We start from the raw sequence: 19,717 nt of genomic DNA on the forward strand, positions 1-19,717 counted from the left end.
TCCTGAATATTCATTGCAAGGAGTGATGTTGAAGATGAAGCTCCAATACTTTGGCCACCTGATGCGAAGAACTGACTCATTGAAAAAGACCCTGATACTGGGAAAGATTGAGGGCAGGAGGAGAAGGGGATGACAGAGGATGAGATGGTTGGATGGCATCACTGACTCAATGGATATGAGCTTGGGTAAGCTCCGGGAGTTGGTGATGGACAGGGAGGCCTGGCGTACTGCAGACCATGGGGTCGCAGAGTCGGACACAACTGAGCGACTGAACTGGACTGAACTATATAAATGCTGTCTACTGCCATCAACCAAATGGCATGGCCATTTTGTGTCCACAGTTCACTTCTGTATTTACAAACATAATTTTCATGAATTACAGAAGTGTATCTCTCAGTGAAGGTTTAATATTGAGATGCATCCATACTACCTGCTGTCCCACAGATAACGCTGTAGGAGAGAAGTACTTTCATCCATTTCTGAGTGATCTTATGTGAAAAAATCAATAATTTAGAAGTTCTATGCCTCCATAGGAGATTTCCAGATTCACTTAAAGAAATGGTTTCAAGCAGTAAGAGTTTTAAGAAACATCTTCCATGTCAACATCCTGTTGTAAATTCTGTACCTTTTTGTTTTCCTGCTACTTTCCTTCACCTGAAAGAAGGGCCCAGATAAGATGGATGCTTGGCTTGACTGCTTTAATGTTCTGAACTTTACGTAGTTTTTTATTTTTCTTCAACTTGTTCATTATAAATTTAGCTTGGCATTTCTGTTTGATCTCTTCAACTCTCTTCATCACATCAGTGGTTTTATTCCATAGCTCTTCCTGTTATTTGACAGTGAGATCTATGGAATACGTTTTTCAAATTCAAGTGAATTACCGCTGTGAGTTCTATATAGTTGCTATCTGGAATGCTTTAGTCTGTCTGATCTTGTGAGGATTTCATTCTTTTTTAAGTATTTATAACACTTGGTTTTACAGAATCTGAACACCTTTGGAAACAAACATGATGCTGTGGCCTGGGTGGGCAAACAGGGCTGAACAGAAATAACACTTCTCAGTCTGCTTGTTGAACTCGCATGGGGATGTGCAGGCTTAAGATGAAATGACATAGCCCTGCCACAGAAAGTGCTTCTCCAAGACAGACTAAATTTCAAGCTCATTTAGCTGACATGAAATCTGTGGAATTCAGGTAAATAGGTAGGTGATGCTCGCTTTGGCAGTGTATATACTAAAATGGGAACAATACAGAGAAGATTAGCATGGCCTGAATGATGCTCAATGATTTTTGTGCTCAATGATGACACAAAAATTCATGAAGTGTTCCATATTTAAAAAAAAAAAGAAACATTGCATTAGTCAGAACAGTCTAAATGTTCTGCAACAAAATGGTCCTTAGTTCTTTACTTACTTCGAAATATTTAAGCAAATGATCTAAATGAGAAAATACTATAAAGCCTCTTCCAGAAAAATTTATAGAAATCTTTTTAATTGACCTTGATTTATACTTGTTTTTTTTTTCCCTTAAACACACAAGCACAGAGTCTCCTATAAGAAAGGACTATTAGGCTTAATTTGCTTGAGGACACTGAGATGTTAATAGAGCTTCCCAGGTGGCATTAGTGGTAAAGAACCCACCTGCCAATGCAAGAGAGGTAAGAGACATGGGTTCAATCCCTGGGTTAGGTAGATCCCCTGGAGAAGTGCATGGCAACCCACTCCAGTATTCTTGCCTGGAGAATCCTATGGACAGAGGAGCCTGGCTGGCTATAGTCCTTAGGGTCGCAGAGAGTTGGACACGACTGAAGCGACTTAGCATGCATGCCCTCACTGAGATATTGATAAACTTTGAATTCCTAAGTATCTTCTACTATATTTCATTTTGCATGTAACTTTCATCCTATCAGTCTAGGAAAAGTCTTTTTTTTTGTTTTGTTTTAGTTTTTGACTCTTCAACCACAAACCTAGAGAACATGGTTCACTTAAAGAATGAAATGTAGAATAGATGGAATCCATTTTTGCTTATAAATAGTCTGATAGAAAATGAGGGCAGAGCCATCTTTCAAGGTGTAATCAAGACAGAACTTCAAGGAATCCTGGAGCAATAGTAACTTGCCAAGAAAATTCAAGACACTTTCATTAACTCTCAATATTCTTTATTCTTTAGTCCCATCAATTGTATGTACATATTATTTTCCAGATTATTATGTCATAGACTGAGGTGAGAGGGAAATATTTGTTTTCAATATAGTCCAACAACTTTGGTAGCTAGGCTCCAAGATGGTACCCAATAATCCTCTCCTTTTGATATTTATTTATTTTTTATTTAAAAAATGTTACAACCAAAAGGTATTAAACACCCCAAGTGTCCATCAGTTGATATATGGATAAAATATAGTAATTCTATACAAGGGAATATTTTTTCAGAAAAAAAATTTCCCAGTTTTATTGAGAGCTGATTGACATGTAATACTGTGCAAGCTTAAGGGATATAACTTGATAATTTGGTATGCCTATATATTGCAAGGGCTTCCCTCATAGCTCAGTTGTTAAAGAATCTGCCTGCAATGCAGGAAACCCTGGTTCGATTCCTGAGTTGTGAAGATCCCCTGGAGAAGGAAATGGCAATCTACTCTAGTATTCTTGCCTGGAGAATCCCACAGGCAGAGGAGCCTGGCAGGCTACAGTCCATGGGGTTACAAGAGTTGGACATGACTTAGCAACTAAACCACCACCATATATTGCAAAATGACTGTCACAATAATTTTCTTAATAATTTAGTTAACACCTCTTAAACTACATAATTACTTTTTGTGCATGTATGGGAGGTGGGAATATTTAAGATTTACTCTGGCCTTGTGATATTCATTCTCTTGTGTTCTTGCCCTCCACATTTAATAAAGACTGACTTGTGAGATCTTTAGAATTCTCCCAAAGTGATAGTATGAACCTACTGAGTGTAGGTCATAAAGTAGGTCTTCCGCTTTAGTCTCTTGGGAAACTTGCTTTTGAGGAACAAGTCACTATTTTATGAAGATTCTAAGTAACTCTGGGAGATACTCACATGGAAAGGAACTGAGGCCTCCTACCAACAGCTGACACCAACTTTCCCATTTGGAAGCAGATCCCTAACCCCAGTCAAGCTTTCAGACGACTACAACTCTAGTTGACATCTCAATTGCAACCTCATGAAAGATTCTGAACTTCCCTGCCAAATTGCTCCTGCATTCCTGATCCACAGGAACTGTGAGATGCAATAGTTTATTGTTGTTTTATGCCACTAAATTTGGGGGTAATTTGTTATATAGCAATAGATAATTAATATACTCTCCATTTTCAAGAATAATGACAGAAACCCTCAGGAAAGCAAGGACCTCAGGCTGACAACCATAAGGAACTGAACTCTGCCGACATTCAGTGAACTTCAGATGAGATTGTATCCCTTTTGGACACCTTGATTGTGTCCCACTTCAACACTGTGAGATACTGAGCAGATGACTCAGCTAACCTGAGCCATACTCCTTACTCACGGGAACTGTGAGATAATAAATTTGTGTTGTTCTAAAAAAGAAGAGTAATGGTAATCAGGGGAGCCTAGCCGTAATGTGGTCTGTAACAGTATAACAAAATTGCCATCTCCAAATTTATCCCCAAAGATGTATTAAAAAATAGTGCATTTATTTTGTAAGTAAATTTGGGGGAAAATATCCTATTTAGTCCATAAAACTATTCCAAGAAGGCATTGCTAGTTGAGGGGAACTATTTAGCAGATATTATGGAAAATGTCACAGGAAAGAGGTCTGACAAGCTTGGGAAGTACCAAGTGAAGCAAAGTTGAACAGACTTCTCTGTTTGATACCGGACTTCTTAGAGCCTCATGATGCTGACATGCACTGTGACTCTTCAAGGGAGGATTATAATATGAAACACTTCCTTTGTTTAATTAACTAAGAAACCCCTTTTTTGGGACTCATCTAATGAGACTAAAATTTGTGGAATATACTTGGGACACTGGCCAAAGAGAAATGACCCATACCGTACAATCTCCCTATTATCAATATTGTCATTCAGAACCTTCTGAGATAACTGTGTCTGCTTCAAGTATATAGAACAAATAGAAGTTTAAATTTTTTCCTGTATAATCTACATTAGAAAATAATCTGATAAAAATGCATATAAAACCAAATCACGTGGCTGTCGAGTTGAAATTAACACAACATTGTAAATTAACAGTACTTCAATTTGTAAAGAAAGCTTTAAATTTTATAAAACTGCAAAACATGGCAATAGAAAAATGAAATCATAGAAGTCTGCAAAGAAAATGGAGATATTATGAACAGCCTGGGCTTCTGTGGTGGCTCAGACGGTAAAGAATTTGCCTGCAATGGGGAGACCTGGGTTCAGTCTCTGGGTTGGGAAGATCCCTTGAAGAAGAGAATGGCTACCCACTCCAGTATTCTTGTGTGGAGAATTCCATGGACAGAAGAACCTGTAAAATGTCTTTTGCTGGGCAAAGACAGTCTCTTCAATAAATGGTGCTGGGAAAACTGGACAGCTACATGTAAAACAATGAAATTAGAATACTTCCTAACACCATACACAAATATAAACTACAAATGGATTAAAGACCTAAATGTAAGACCAGAAACTATGAAACTCTTAGAGGAAAACATAGGCAGAACACTTGATGACATAAATCAAAGCGAGATCCTCTATGACCCACCTCCTAGAGTAACGGAAATAAAAGCAAAAGTAAACAAGTTGGACCTGATTAAACTTAAAAGCTTTTGCACAGCAAACGAAACTATAAGCAAGGTGAAAAGACAATCCTCAGAATGAGAGATAATAATAGCAAATGAAACAACTGACAAAGGATTAATTTCCAAAATATACAAGCAGCTCATACAACTCAATACCAGAAAAACAAACAACCCAATCAAAAAGTGGGGAAAAGATCTAAACAGACATTTCTCCAAAGAAGACATACGGATGGCTAACAAACACATGAAAAGATGCTCAATGTCGCTCATTAGTAAAAAAAATGCAAATCAAAACTACAATGAGATATCACCTCACACGGATCAGAATGGCCCTCATCAAAAAGTCTACAAACAATAAATGCTGGAGAGGGTGTGGAGAAAAGGGAACCCTCTTGCAGTGTTGGTGGGAATGGAAATTGATACAGCCACTATGGAAGACGGTATGGAGATTCCTTAAAACCTAGAAATAAAACCACCATATGACCCAGCAATCCCAGTCCTACTCATATACCCTGAGGAAACCAAGTTGAAAGAGACACATGTATCCTATTGTGCACTGCAGCACTATTTACGATAGCTAGAACATGGAAGCAACCTAGATGTCCATTGACAGATGATGAATGGATAAAGAAGTTGTGGTACATATACACAATGTAACAATGCTCAGCCATAAAAATAAACACATTTGAGTCAGTTCTAATGAGTTGGATGAGGAAAATCCCATGGATGGAGGAGTCTAGGAGGCTGCAGTCCATGGGGTTGCTGAGGGTCGGACACGACTGAGCGACTTTGCTTTCACTTTTTGCTTTCACTTTTAACTTTCACTGCATTGGAGAAGGAAATGGCAACCCACTCCAGTGTTCTTGCCTTGAGAATCCCAGGGACAGGGGAGCCTGGTGGGCTACCGTCTATGGGGTCGCACAGAATCAGACACGACTGAAGTGACTTAGCAGCAGCAGACCCTATTATACAGAGTGAAGTGAGTCAGAAAGAGAAAGATAAAGATCATTTTCTAATGCATATATACAGAATCTAGAAAAATGGTACTGAAAAATGTATTTACAGGGCAACAATGGAGAAATAGATACAGAGAAGGGACTTATCAACATGGGGAGAGGGGAGGAGAGGGAGGAGAGATGTATGGAAAGAGTAACATGGAAACTTACATAACCATGTGTAAAATAGATAGTCAACAGGAATTTGCTGTATGGCTCAGGAAACTCAAATAGGGGCTCTGTATCAACCTAGAGGGGTGGGATGGGGAGGGAGATGGGAGGGAGGTTCAAAAGGGAGGGGATATATGTACATCTATGGCTTTATTTTTCTGGGCTCCAAAATCACTGCAGATGGTGACTGCAGCCATGAAATTAAAAGACGCTTACTCCTTGGAAGGAAAGTTATGACCAACCTAGATAGCATATTCAAAAGCAGAGACATTACTTTGCCAACAAAGGTTCGTCTAGTCAAGACTATGGTTTTTCCTGTGGTCATGTATGGATGTGAGAGTTGGACTGTGAAGAAGGCTGAGCGCCGAAGAATTGATGCTTTTGAAGTGTGGTGTTGGAGAAGACTCTTGAGAGTCCCTTGGACTGCAAGGAGATCCAACCAGTCCATTCTGAAGATCAGCCCTGGGATTTCTTTGGAAGGAATGATGCTAAAGCTGAAACTCCAGTACTTTGGCTACCTCATGCTAAGAATTGACTCATTGGAAAAGACTCTGATGCTGGGAGGGATTAGGGGCAGGAGGAGAAGGGGACGACAGAGGATGAGATGGCTGGATGGCATCACTGACTTGATGGACATGAGTCTCAGTGAACTCCGGGAGTTGGTGATGGACAGGGAGGCCTGGTGTGCTGTGATTCATGGGGTCGCAAAGAGTCGGACACGACTGAGCGACTGATCTGATCTGATCTGATGGCTGATTCATGTTGAGGTTTGACAGAAAACAGCAAAATTTGTAAAGCAATTATCCTTCAATAAAAAATAAATAAATTTTAAAAATGTATTTTGCCCATTTTTCTGTTTGGTTGCTTTTCGTTTCATTCTCTTTGATAAAAAGCCATTCATTTTAAAGTGGCTAAATTCATCAATCTTCTCCTTAACGCTATGCATTTATTTACATCTTTAAGAAATTCTTCTTAGCCAAAGTTATTAAAGACATTTTGCTATATTTTCTTCCAAAGGTTTGGACTTTTTGCCCTATTTGTTTCAGTTCTTTGTATATTTGGAATTTAATTTAAAAATGCTTTTATTTTATTTGTTTGGCTGCAGCAGGTTTTCGTGGCGGCATGTAGAATCTTTAGCTGCAGTTGCAGCATGTAGGATCTAGTTCTCTGACCAGAGGTGGAACCTGAGTCCCCTGCAATGAGAGCATGGAGTCTTAGCCAGTGGACCATGATGGAGGCCCTGAAAAAATGTTTTGAATATTTTCACTGTTTCTAGTAGTAAGCTCCTAATGGTCCTTGAAGGTCCTTGCCACTTAATATTCACACCCTTGAGTAGTTTCCTCCCTCAGTGAATCAGGGTTGGTTTCTATGATGGTAGTAGTGATGCTGTGTGACTTTGAGACTAGATTATAACAGGCATTGTGGCTTCAACCTCAGTACCTTGGGATGTTTGCTCTGGGGTAAATCAGCCACTAGGTTGTGTGAACCCAATCAGCCCTGTGAGGAAATCCACAAGGAAAGGAATGGAGGCCTCCTGCTAACAGGATGTACCAAGTTGCCAACAAGATGACTGAGACACTTAAAGTACATCCTCCAGCCCCAGTCAAGCCTTCAGATGACTGCAGCCTCATTAGAGATTCTGAGGACCATTCAACAAAGCTGCTTTTGAAATTAAATGTAAGAGATAACAAATGCTTGCTGCTAAAACTGAATCATTAAGTTTTGGGGCAATTACTTATATAGCAATAGGTCATTAATACACTATTTAAATATATTATTTCTCTATAAGTACTACTTTCGCTGCATGCCAAAAAATTTGACCTGTAATATTTTAGTTTCAAGTATTTTTTTTTTACTTTTTAAATTGAAGTATAGTTGATTTACAATGGTATGATCTATTTTCTAGTTTCCATGATGATTTCTTCCTTGACCATCAATCATTTGAAAATATGTTTTTTAAATTTCCAGATTTTTAAATTTATCTTTTTGGTATTCTTCTTACATATTTTATTATTCTGATAAAATACACATAATGTGAAATTTGCCATTTGAAGCAATTTTAAATATATGATTCAGTGGTATTGGTTATATTCACCATGTTATAAAACCATCACCAAAAAACTAAGATCATGGCATCTGGTGCCATCACTTCATGGCAAATAGAAGGGGAAAAAGTGGAAGCCGTGACAGATTTTCTTTTCCTAGGCTCCGAAATCACTGTGGACGTTGATTGCAGCCATGAAATTAAAAGATGCTTGCTCCTTGGAAGGAAACCTATGACAAACCTAAACAGACTATTAAAAAGCAGACATCACTTTTCCTACAAAGGTCTGTCTAGCCAAAGCTATGGTTTTTCCAGTAGTCATGTACAGATGTGAGAGTTGAACCATAAAGAAGGCTAAGCACAGAAGAATTGATGCGTTTGAATTGTGGTGCTGGAGAAGAGTCTTAAGAGTCTCTTGGACTGCAAGGAAATCAAATCAGTCAATCCTAAAGAAATCAACCCTGAATATTCATTAGAAGGCCTGATGCTGAAGGTAAAGCTCCAATACTTTGGCCACCTGATGCACAGAGCTGACTCGTTAGAAAAGATCCTGATGCTGGGAAAGGCTGAAGGCAAGAGGAGAAGGTGGAGGCAAAGGATGGGATGGTAAGATAGCATCACTGACTCAATGGACATGAGTTTGAGCAAACTCCAGGAGATAGTGGAGGACAGGGAAGCCTGGTGTGCTGCAGTCCATGGGGTCGCAGAGTTGGACTTGACTTAGTGACTGAACAACAAAACATCAAGAACAAAGAGAAGACTTAAAAAGTAATGAGAATCCACTGAGTTGTACACTTAAAGATGGTTAAAATGGTAAATACTATGTTACGTATATTTTATCAAAAAAAATTCTGAGAAGTTTAACTAAGGTCAGCAGTTCTAAATTAAAACCTTTACCAGTCTCTATAACTTGCAGGCATGTGTGTGTATGTGTGTGTGCACGCACATACTCAGTCATGTCCAACTCCTTGTGACCCCATGGACTGTAGCCTGCCAGGCTCCTCTGCTGATGGAATTTTCCAGACAAGAATAATGGAATGGGTTGCTATTTCCTACTCCAGAGGATCTTCCTGAGCCAAGAGATCAAACCTGCATCTTGTGCATCCTCTGCACTAGCAGGCAGATTCTTTACCACTGAGCCAGGTGGGAAGCCCAAAATATGGAGATGCCGGGGATTGAACCCGGGGCCTCATACATGCAAAGCATGCGCTCTACCACTGAGCTACATCCCCTGACAAACTTTAGTATGGTGAATTTCAATACAGTGATTACAGCCAGGAATCATGCTGCATATACCAATCCTTCCAGTTACCCTATTGTTGGTTTTTCTGGCAGTCAAGGGTTCCTAAATTTCTCTAGTGAAATTAAACAAAGGAAAATATCCAGGATTTTTAGACTCTATTGTTACTTGCCTAGACTTTCAGTCATTGCTATTTGATTTTTCTTGGTTGTACTTTTAATTCCCTCTAATTTATTTCAACAAATTAAACATAATTAAACTACAGTTTATAGTTCAAAATAGCAGTATCTTGGGACTTTCCTGGTGGTCCAGTGGTTAAGAATCCAACTTGCAATGCTGGGGACACAGGTTCAATCCTTGGTCTGGAAAGATCCCACATGGCACGGGACCCCACCCGTAGCCCACTAAATCCTGTGTATCCCAGCTACTGAGCCTAAGCCCCAGAGCCTGGGGGGCTGCAACTACTGAAGCCCAAGCGTCTCGAGTCCATGTTTTACAACAAGAGAAACCACTGCAATGAGAGGCCCAGGCACCACAAGGGAGAGTAGACCCCACTCACTGCAACTAGAGAAAGCCCATGTGCAGCAATGGAGACTCAATGCAGCCAAAATTTTTTTTAATTAAAAAAAAAAACGTATTTCTGATCTTTATGGGTATGTTCCTCTAGCTGGTTGTTTCCGCTTATAGGGATTTGTTTCTTCGAGCAGTCAGAGGCTTTTTAAAAAAATTGTGAGTCATGCTGAAACTTTGTGGGAAATATTTGAGGCCTGAGTTTAATCATATTCTTCAAGAGGAAGTTTGGGTTTGCTTCTCCCAGCTGTCTCTCTGCCCTGCCAACCCAGAAACACTCTAAATTTTCATCTTGGAGTGTTTGGTTCATACAGATAAGGAGAGTATGTCCCAAGGTAAACACGTATAAGTGGAGGCATGGGATAGAGAATTCTCAGGAGAGACGGTTTTGTGTTTATTTTTCACTCTTCTCTGATCCAAGTGAAGATAGGCCTGCATCTCCACTCCCACTTTCCCAGTTTTTATTTTCAGTTTGCTCACTGTCCGCCGAGGCTGTTAGTGGCTTGGGTGCTGGAGAGGCTCAGCCTCGCCCTCTGACTTTATTTTCTGCTCTCTTTAGACCCAAGGTGGTCTTCCCTCTAGCTCAGCTGGTAAAGAGTCTACCTGCAATGCAGGAGACCCCGGTTTGATTCTTGGGTAGGGAAGAATCCCCTGGAGAAGGGATAGGCTACCCACTTCAGTTTTCTTGGGTTTCTCTGGTGGCTCAGATGGTAAAGAATCTACTTATAATTTGGGAGACCTGGGTTCGATCCCTGGGTTGCAAAGATCCCATGGAGGAGGGCCTGGCAAACCTACTCCAGTATTCTGGTTTGGAGAATTCATCACAGTCCATGGGGTTGCAAAGAGTCAGACGTGACTGAGTAACTTTTACTTTTCCTTACCTCCATGGTTCATGAAAACACAGATGCTGGGTCACTAGGAATCTGTATATGGCACTGGTTCAAATATGAGTCTCACACTTGCTTACTCCTGTTTTCTCCTAGAGACGCCTCACATTCCGGTCAAGGTCAGTCATGCATTTACAAGATTTTCTTTTCATTTTATCTAGTTTCTTTTGTTTGCTTTGTTTTTGCCTTTTTTTTTGAAGTGAAGTGAAGTGAAGTGAAAGTCCTCAGTTATGTCCGACTCTTTGTGACCCCATGGACTCTACAGTTCATGGAATTCTCCAAGCCAGAATACTGGAGTGGGTAGCTGTTCCCTTCTCCAGGGGATTTTCCCAACCCAGGGATCCTACCCAGGTATCCCGCACTGCAGGCGGATTCTTTATCAGCTCCTCTGTATTAGATTTTCTGTACTTTTTCATAGATGAGTATCTTTTTAACAATTTATTTTTCCTTTAGGCATAGAATGCTAAAACCCATAAGGAAAGATCACTTATTGGGAGACTTCTCTTTGCAGTTCATCTAACCTGTTTAGGTGGAGGAGGAAATGGCAACCCACCCCAGTATTCTTGCCTGGAGAATCCCATGGACACAGGAGCCTGGCAGGCTGCAGCCCATGGGGTCCCAAAGAGTCGAGTGACTAACACACACTCACTCACACACACACACACACACACACAACCTGCTATCGGGAAACATGCTATCGGGAACCTGGAGGAATACAATGAGTAGCTTGTTGCAGCCTCAATTATACCACTTCTTGTTAGAGCCCAACACCCTGGCCTTAGAGTTGTCCAGGTGGTCACTCTTCATACCTTCAGTGACTCACCTGTACTTTTACCAATTGCTATGGATCAGACAAGGAGCTTGGTAGTCAGAAGCCACAGAGACATGTCCTGACACCTGCTGGTGGCTGAGGGAGTCTTCACCTCAGAAAGGTGGGAACCTCATTTTTGTTGCCCAGTTTGAAAGTTCAGCCTTCATTGTTTCCTACTTCGTGTCATATTTGGGGCATAATTGCATGGATACAAAGATGAAACAGTGAAGGTTACTGTTCTTGAAGAGCTCATCATCTCTTTAGCAGGGAAAGAGAAAGACATGCATCCAGGTATTTACATTGTGGTAGGTGTTATGGTGTGTGTGAGAAAATAGAACATATGCACGGGTCTCTGCAGCCAGTTCCTGGCTCAGCTGCTGAAACCCTTGTAGTTTCTTAATAGATAAGAGCATCTTTCTTTTTAATGGGGCAACTTTGAGTGGGCTCCTGGATGGGGGCTGGTCACCAGAAAGACCAAGCCATGATTAGAAGCTTGGAATTTTCAGCCCTGCCTCCACCCTCACTTCTCTAGTGAGGGTAGAAGGGTTGGAAATGGGAGTTAATAATTGATCACGCCTATACAAGTAAGCTTCTGTAAAATGCCAATAGCATGGGCTTCTGAGAGCTTTCATGCTGGTGAAACAGCCGTATACTGGGAAGGTATGCCCCCTAACTCCATAGAAACAGAAGCTCCTGCTCTTGGGACCCTCCCAGACCTCGCCCTGTATGTCTTCACCTGCCTCTTCATCTGTATCCTTTATCACATAATTTTTTAACAGACTGGTAAATGTGTTTCCGAGTTCTGTGATCCACTGTAGCAAGTTACTCAAATTTGAGTACAGGAATGTGGGAACTTCCAATTTGTAACCAAGTTGTTTAGAAGTCTTGGGTAACCTGTTATTTGGGACTGGCATCTGAAGTGGGGACAGTCTCATGGGACTGAGCCCTTCATCTGTGTGATGTGACACTCTCTTCAGGGCAATCGTGTCAGAACAGAGTTAACTGTAGGACACTCAGCTGGGGTCACAGAGAATTGCTTAGTGGTCACACATCTGGTGACCAGAAGTGTCAGAAGTTGTGTGGCAAGTTCAGAGTGCCATGGAAAAGACTCGTTAACTGTGCATTTCTTCGTAAGGAACTCTCTGTAGCTCCCAGGCTTACTTCTTTTAGTTACAGCTATAAGCAGAGACAAAGTAGAGTCTCCCTTCCCCTATGGCCATTTTTAGGAAAAGGAAACAAATTGGCCCAGCCTGAGTCAAATGTCCTCTTTCTGAGGACATTGAAAAACCAATGAAACAAATTCTGGGCACAGATTACATATACGACAGCCAAAGTTTTGCGGGATGAATGAGGAGGAGCTGGGTGTGGTGAGCTGGAAAGATGCGTGGCCCTTGCCTTCCTATAGCACCCAAACCCAATCAGTCCAATCATCCTGCTATGTTCTTTGCCAGAGCAGCAAAGCCCAGTCCTAAACGCTGGGCTGCCTGGGAATTCCCAGGCAAAAGATCTAGATCTCATGATGTTGGTTGGATGAGGAGGGATGGTGCTGGGTATGCTACTTTACAAAGAAGAAGCCTGGTTCACTGATCTAGAGGGCCATCATATTTATATACAATGGAATACTACTCAGCCATAAAAAAGAATGAAATAATGTTGTTGGTAGCAACATGGATGGAGCTAGAGATTAACATACTAAGTGAAGTAAGTCAGAAATAGACAAATACCATAGGATATCACTTACATATGGAATATAAAGTATGACACAAATAAACTTCTTTGCAGGACAGAAACAGACTTAAAGATATAGAGAGCAGACTTGTTGCCAAGGGGGAGGGAATGGGGGAGGATGGATTGAGAGTTTGGGATTAGCAGATGCAAATTATTATATACAGAATGGATAAAGAAGGCCCTACTGTATAACACAGGGATATTCAGTATCTTCTGATAAGCCATAATGGAAAAGAATATGAAAAAGAATGTATGTGTGTGTGTGTGTGTGTGTATATATATATATAATATATATATTATATATATATAATCACTTTGATGTATAGCAGAAATTACCACAAATTGTAAATTAACTATACTTCAATAAAATAAATTTTAAAAAGGGAAATGAGTATGATTTTGGTGAATTCACCACAGTGCAGGGCCAGGCTCTGAATTTTGCAGATTTAGAAACATTTGTCAATGTTTCAGAACTGACATGATTTGTAGGCACTGATTCATATGAATGGGGTTTCAACAGCAACCAATACACAAATCCTAAATGAGAATTTATTAATTTACAAAATGTATTTAAAGGCATATCAGTCTTCCCCAGGTCTGTTTTTCAAATACCGTTTTGAACCCCAACTAATTGCTGAACCCCAACTAATTGCTGAACCCAGTGCTGGGTGCTGGGGACACAGAGATAAATTAAATACAGGCTTTGGTCTCTGAGAGCTCCCTAACTTATGTGTGTGTTGGGTGTGACCAGACACGTTCCTTCTCTGAAATCACATAGCTTGAGAAACCAAGTCACAGTCAGGAAGCAGCTTGTTGAGGGTGAGACAAGAACAAGGGAGGTTGGTTGGAGGCTGGACTGCTCAATGGTGTCTCTGACAGCCCGGGTCCTGCTTTACTTGGTGGGGAGAACTGGATCCTGGAGTCGAGTTGGCACAGCCACTGTTCCCGTGCAGTTCTGCAACCCAGCACTGCCACTGCTGGCCTCAGATGCTCTTCGCACTTTCATGGCTGCCCACAGTCCCTTAAAGCAGGACCTTTTCTCTGTAGACAGCTCCCATCTTACGGAACATCTCCCCTAGATCTGGGAGCTGAACGGTGTTGGTGGCATTCCCCATGAGTCTCATCCATTTCCCATTGATCTCACCAACATGTCACTTAGGACAGGAGCTGCCCTGAGGGCCCCTCAACCTTGCCTCCTTGTTAATCTGTGTTCTTTTTATTTAAGGGTGCAGGCTCCAGAGTGCACGTGCTCAGTAGTTACAGCACCCAGGCTTGGGATCTTTGTTTCCTGACCCTGGATCAAACGCACGTCCCCTGCATTGGAAGAAGGATTCTTAACCACTGGACCACCAGGGAAGTCTCCACGTATGTGTGTTGTTCTGATTGGACTCTCCATACTCCTCTGTGAGCCTCTACATTACTTTGGTCAAGTTTCTCTCCTCTCAATAGTTTTTTCAAACATTTGACAATTCCTTGCAATCTTCCATCCAACCTTTATCCCTCTAACTCCTAACAGGTGACTGTGCCGCCTACTTTAGTTAGGAAATAGGGCTGGGGTGCTACCCCCTTAAGCTCCTAAGAAAAGGCTCAGCGATCCATCTTTAGTGCTTTAGGGCATCTCCCAGGTACAGCTGCTATTTCTGTACCACTCCTAAATATCTTTTTTCCAGCTGTTTGGTTCCCTTGTGTGAGATAATAGAAAACATATATATATATTGGTCTCTGTCCCAGGTTCCTGGTTTAGAGAGAGCGCCTAAAAGTCTTGTAATTTCCCAAGTGATAAGAGCGCTGCCAGCATCTTTTTGTTCTAATATTTGGTTTTTGACTCTGTCCCTGACACAAGGCTCTTAAAACACTTGTAAAACTTCTCAGTCCAGATAAGAGCACAATGAACATCTTTTGTTTTAATGAGGCCACTCTGGGTGAGCTCCTGAATGGGAGTTCGTCACTAGAAAGACCAAGCCAGGCAGTATTAGAAGATTGAAATTTTCTATAGTCTGACAGGATAGAGGGGCTGGACATGGAGTTAATAATTGATCATCCCTATGTGAGGAGGTCTCCATAAAATCCCAACATTAGGAGTTCAGGGACTTTCCAGGTTGGTAAACGCATCCACCTTTGGGTAGGGTGTTGCATCCCAACTCCACGAGGACAGACACTCCTGTGCTTGGTAACCATCCAGACCTCACCCTAGATGTCAGGAAGGGAACACAGGAACCTCTGATGTGTAGCTAAGTTGGACGAAAGTTATGGGTGACCTGGGGACCTACTTCTTGCAATTGGCTTCTAAAGTGGGCAGCAGTTTGAGCCCTTCACCTAGGGCATCTGACATTCACTTCAGGTAGATTGTGTCAGAACTGAGTTAAACTGGAGGACACCCAGCTGCTATTGCAGAATTGTTTGGGGTGGGTTAAACCCACACACCTGGTGTCAGAAGTGTTGGATGGTATTCCTATGTGAGTAAAGAAGAAACACAGGAGGGAAGACTGTTTTTTCCTTAGACCCCCTTCCCCCCTCCATCCATTCTCTATCTGGCTCTGTCTTGCTCTGGGTCTTGGGGCGCCGACCCCTGTGGGATGCATCAATAAGCTCTCTTGCTCTCCAGCATCTTTTTGACAAGGAATCAGGAAATAAGAAGGTGGGAAAAGAAGGGAGTCCTCTGGCTGAGGTCTCTCCAGAGAGCTGAGAACAGAGCAAGAGACCTGGGAGGGCAGGACTAGGAAGAGGATTGGAGTTCAGGGCCAGGGCCAAGGAGAAAGAGCAAAGGGGCGGTCACGGGCTCGCTGGCACAAACCCAGACAGGCGGAGCGGAAGGGCTCATTCATCCAGGGCCAGCCCAGGGCTGAGGTTGCCGAGCTGGCTGGCCCGGCCCAGGCCCTCTTAGGGCTGGGAGGGAATTTCCTCGGGCTCCCTCCCCCAGGGCTGGGCGAGCGGGAAACTGTGCGGAGGATTTTAATTTGAGGAGCTACCTAGGAGTGTCTGGCAGGGCGGGAACTTCAGGACACCTGAGGCAGCCCCTTGGCAGGGAGCAGCCTGTCCTGCCTGGGACGCACCTTGGCCTCCCCCAGGTAAGCTGCCGGCTCTGGTGAGGGCGGTGGGAGCCGTCGACCGGGTCCCTCTGTCGGGCGGGTCGGGGGTGGGGAGCGCCCGAGGCCCAGGGCCGACCGAGGAGTGCTCCCTTAGCAACCTCCTTCCGGAGGAGGCTTCAGGAGTGTCCGCTCCTGCCACTTTCATTTTAAAAGTTGGCAGCAGGTTGGGCCAGGAGTCAGGGGGCTGTCTCTGACTCACCCCTCTCCCCGATGGTGGGAGGACCAGGTAATGCCGTTGCCCCTCTGAGCCCTGGTCAATCTCTCGCCTTCTTTCTCCCCCTTCATCCTGTTCTCCTCAGTAACCTGTCCCCAACTCCAGTCCCACATTTCTCTCCTCCCTCCAACTGAGCCAGATCCTAGTCCTCCCTAGACCTCTGCCCCGGGAGACCACAGCCAGGGCCGGACAGTCTCTGGCTGCTTCCTGCCCAGCAAGTCTCCGAGGTTGTTTCCTCCTTCCTGGTATGGGTGTCTGAAGGATTCTGTTCACTCCTGAATATGTTACTTTTTATTCTTTATTCATGAGTCTCCGTGGGGGGTGGGGGGATAGGGTGGGGCAGGGGTGAAGTTAGGCGTGGGACACACAGTTTCGCTCTTCCTGGGAATAAGAGAACTGAAATTTATTTCACAAATGTATGGTGATCATCTGTAAGCAGGTGGCCAGCGTGGCAGAGTGGAAACATTTTGGAGTCTTAGGCATTTGGATTGCTATCCCACCTCTTCCTGAAGGTCAGTTTCCTTAGCTCTAAATAGTATTGTTATAAAGAGGACATGAGATGTTGTTTTGTTGTTGGGACTCCATGGACATGAGATGATGCATATCAAACACCAAGCCCAGTGCCGGGCACACAGCAAGGCCGGCTCCAGAAACACCTGCGCTTCTTTGGCCCGCTTCCTGCCATGACCCACCCTAACTGCCACCCTCCCCTCTCTATCTTGTAAACATGTAGCAGACACCCTCGGCCTTGAAAGCACTTGGGCCCACCTGTAAACACTGAGCTGGGAGTGAAGGGGCAGGTGGTGAAGGGAGGGGCTGAATAGGGAAAGCGCCTCCTGCCATTTGAGGTTAGAACAGCAATCAGGGCTGGGACCTCTAGCTGGAAGGAAAGGAAGGCTCTCCCGCTGTGTTTCTGAATTTGCATACTTAGAGTCAGTGATGGGAACCGTCAGTTCCTACCACCAGCTTTGCCTGGCCTCAGGTTCAGTTCAGTTCAGTTCAGTCCCTCAGTCGTGTCCAGCTCTTTGCGACCCCATGAATCGCAGCACGCCAGGCCTCCCTGTCCATAACCAACTCCCGGAGTTCACTCAGACTCACGTCCATCGAGTCAGCGATGCCATCCAGACATCTCATCCTCTGTCGCCCCCTTCTCCTCCTGCCCCCAATCCCTCCCAGCATCAGTCTTTTCCAATGAGTCAACTCTTCACATGAGGTGGCCAAAGTACTGGAGTTTCAGCTTTAGCATCATTCCTTCCAAAGAAATCCCAGGGCTGATCTCCTTCAGAATGGACTGGTTGGATCTCCTTGCAGTCCAAGGGACCCTCAAGAGTCTTTTCCAACACCACACTGCAAAAGCATCGATTCTTTGGCGCTCAGCCTTCTTCACAGTCCAACTCTCACATCTATACATGACCATAGGAAAAACCATAGCCTTGACTAGACGGACCTTTGTTGGCAAAGTAATGTCTCTGCTTTTGAATATGCTATCTAGGTTGGTCATAACTTTCCTTCCAGGGAGTAAGTGTCCTTTAATTTCATGGCTGCAATCACCATCTGCAGTGATTTTGGAGCCCAAAAAAATAAAGTCTGACACTGTTTCCACTGTTTCCCCATCTATTTCCCATGAAGTGATGGGACCAGATGCCATGATCTTTGTTTTCTGAATGTTGAGCTTTAAGCCAACTTTTTCACTCTCCACTTTCACTTTCATCAGGAGGCTTTTTAGTTCCTCTTCACTTTCTGCCATAAGGGTGGTGTCATCTGCATATCTGAGGTTATTGATATTTCTCCCGGCAATCTTGATTCCAGCTTGTGTTTCTTCCAGTCCAGCGTTTCTCATGATGTACTCTGCATAGAAGTTAAATAAGCAGGGTGACAATATACAGCCTTGACGTACCCCTTTTCCTATTTGGAACCAGTCTGTTGTTCCATGTCCAGTTCTAACTGTTGCTTCCTGACCTGCATACAGATTTCTCAAGAGGTAGGTCAGCCAGTCTGGTAGTCCCATCTCTTTCAGAATTTTCCACAGTTTATTGTGATCCACACAATCAAAGGCTTTGGCATAGACAATAAAGCAGAAATAGATGTTTTTCTGGAGCTCTTTTGCTTTTTCCATGATCCAGTGGATGTTGGCAATTTGATCTCTGGTTCCTCTGCCTTTTCTAAAACCAGCTTGAACATCAGGAAGTTCACGGTTCACATATTGCTGAAGCCTGGCTTGGAGAATTTTGAGCATTACTTTACTAGCGTGTGAGATGCGTGCAATTGTGCGGTAGTTTGAGCATTCTTTGGTATTGCCTTTCTTTGGGATTGGAATGAAAACTGACCTTTTCCAGTCCTGTGGCCACTGCTGAGTTCTCCAAATTTGCTGGCATATTGAGTGCAGCGCTTTCACAGCATCATCTTTCAGGATTTGAAATAGCTCAACTGGAATTCCATCACCTCCACTAGCTTTGTTCGTAGTGATGCTTTCTAAGGCCCACTTGACTTCACATTCCAGGATGTCTGGCTCTAGGTCAGTGATCACACCATCGTGATTATCTGGGTCATAAAGATCTTTTTTGTGCAGTTCTTCTGTGTATTCTTGCCACCTCTTCTTAATATCTTCTGCTTCTGTTAGGTCCATACCATTTCTGTCCTTTATTGAGCCCATCTTTGAATGAAATGTTCCCTTGGCCTCAGGTTACAGCCTTTTAAATGCATAATCTAATTTAATCATAACCCTATTATATTTTCCTCAGCCCCATTTTACATTTGAGAACACGAAGATACAAACAGACAAAGGGATTTCCCTACGGTCACATGGCTAATAATAAGTAGTGGATCCAGAATTCAAATCTAGGTCAGACTCTGGATTCCACACTTTGTTCAAATCCTTATTGTCCTTCAAATTTCTGTGTATCAGAAAGAACAAAAGGCCATCAGCCTTCTCCCAGCTTCCTAGACACTGGCTTCTCACTTGCCGTACATCAGTACATCTCCTGCTCTGGGCTGCTTCATCCAAGTGGGAAAGAACCCAGTCCTTCCCTGATTTGTTCATTCAGTCGCCCATTCATACTTCATTCATTCAGTCGTGTGCTCCGTTGGTCCTATGTATATGTTCACAGCTTATAGTGAGCACCCTGTATGTTCCTGATACAGAAATGTTGGAGGAATCTTTCGTAAGTTAATTCAACAAACATAATCTGATTCGTCCTGTGGGTTCCC

General features: G+C 43.0%; 1 protein-coding gene, 1 non-coding gene and 2 pseudogenes across 6 annotated transcripts in view; 2 read left to right on the forward strand and 2 right to left on the reverse strand.

Moving 5' to 3' along the window:
* Positions 1-580: 580 nt before the first annotated feature.
* On the reverse strand, positions 581-10,668 carry LOC112445914 (probable ribosome biogenesis protein RLP24; annotated as a pseudogene).
* On the forward strand, positions 1,213-1,336 carry LOC112446091 (uncharacterized; annotated as a pseudogene).
* TRNAA-UGC (transfer RNA alanine (anticodon UGC)) lies at positions 9,132-9,203 on the reverse strand. The gene has a single exon. It is a non-coding gene; the product is annotated as a tRNA-Ala (tRNA).
* A 5,457-nt stretch (positions 10,669-16,125) lies between the features above and the next one.
* RHBDL2 (rhomboid like 2) overlaps positions 16,126-19,717 on the forward strand; it is a 58,039-nt gene continuing 54,447 nt past the window's right edge. For 4 of the 5 annotated variants that reach the window (XM_059884177.1, XM_059884188.1, XM_059884197.1 and 1 more), the window contains exon 1: positions 16,126-16,275. The gene's annotated coding sequence lies outside the window, so the exon portion shown is untranslated. 5 annotated transcript variants of the gene reach the window in all.

This window comes from Bos taurus, chromosome 3, assembly GCF_002263795.3.
Source record: "Bos taurus isolate L1 Dominette 01449 registration number 42190680 breed Hereford chromosome 3, ARS-UCD2.0, whole genome shotgun sequence".
In the NCBI taxonomy this organism is placed as follows: domain Eukaryota; kingdom Metazoa; phylum Chordata; class Mammalia; order Artiodactyla; family Bovidae; genus Bos; species Bos taurus.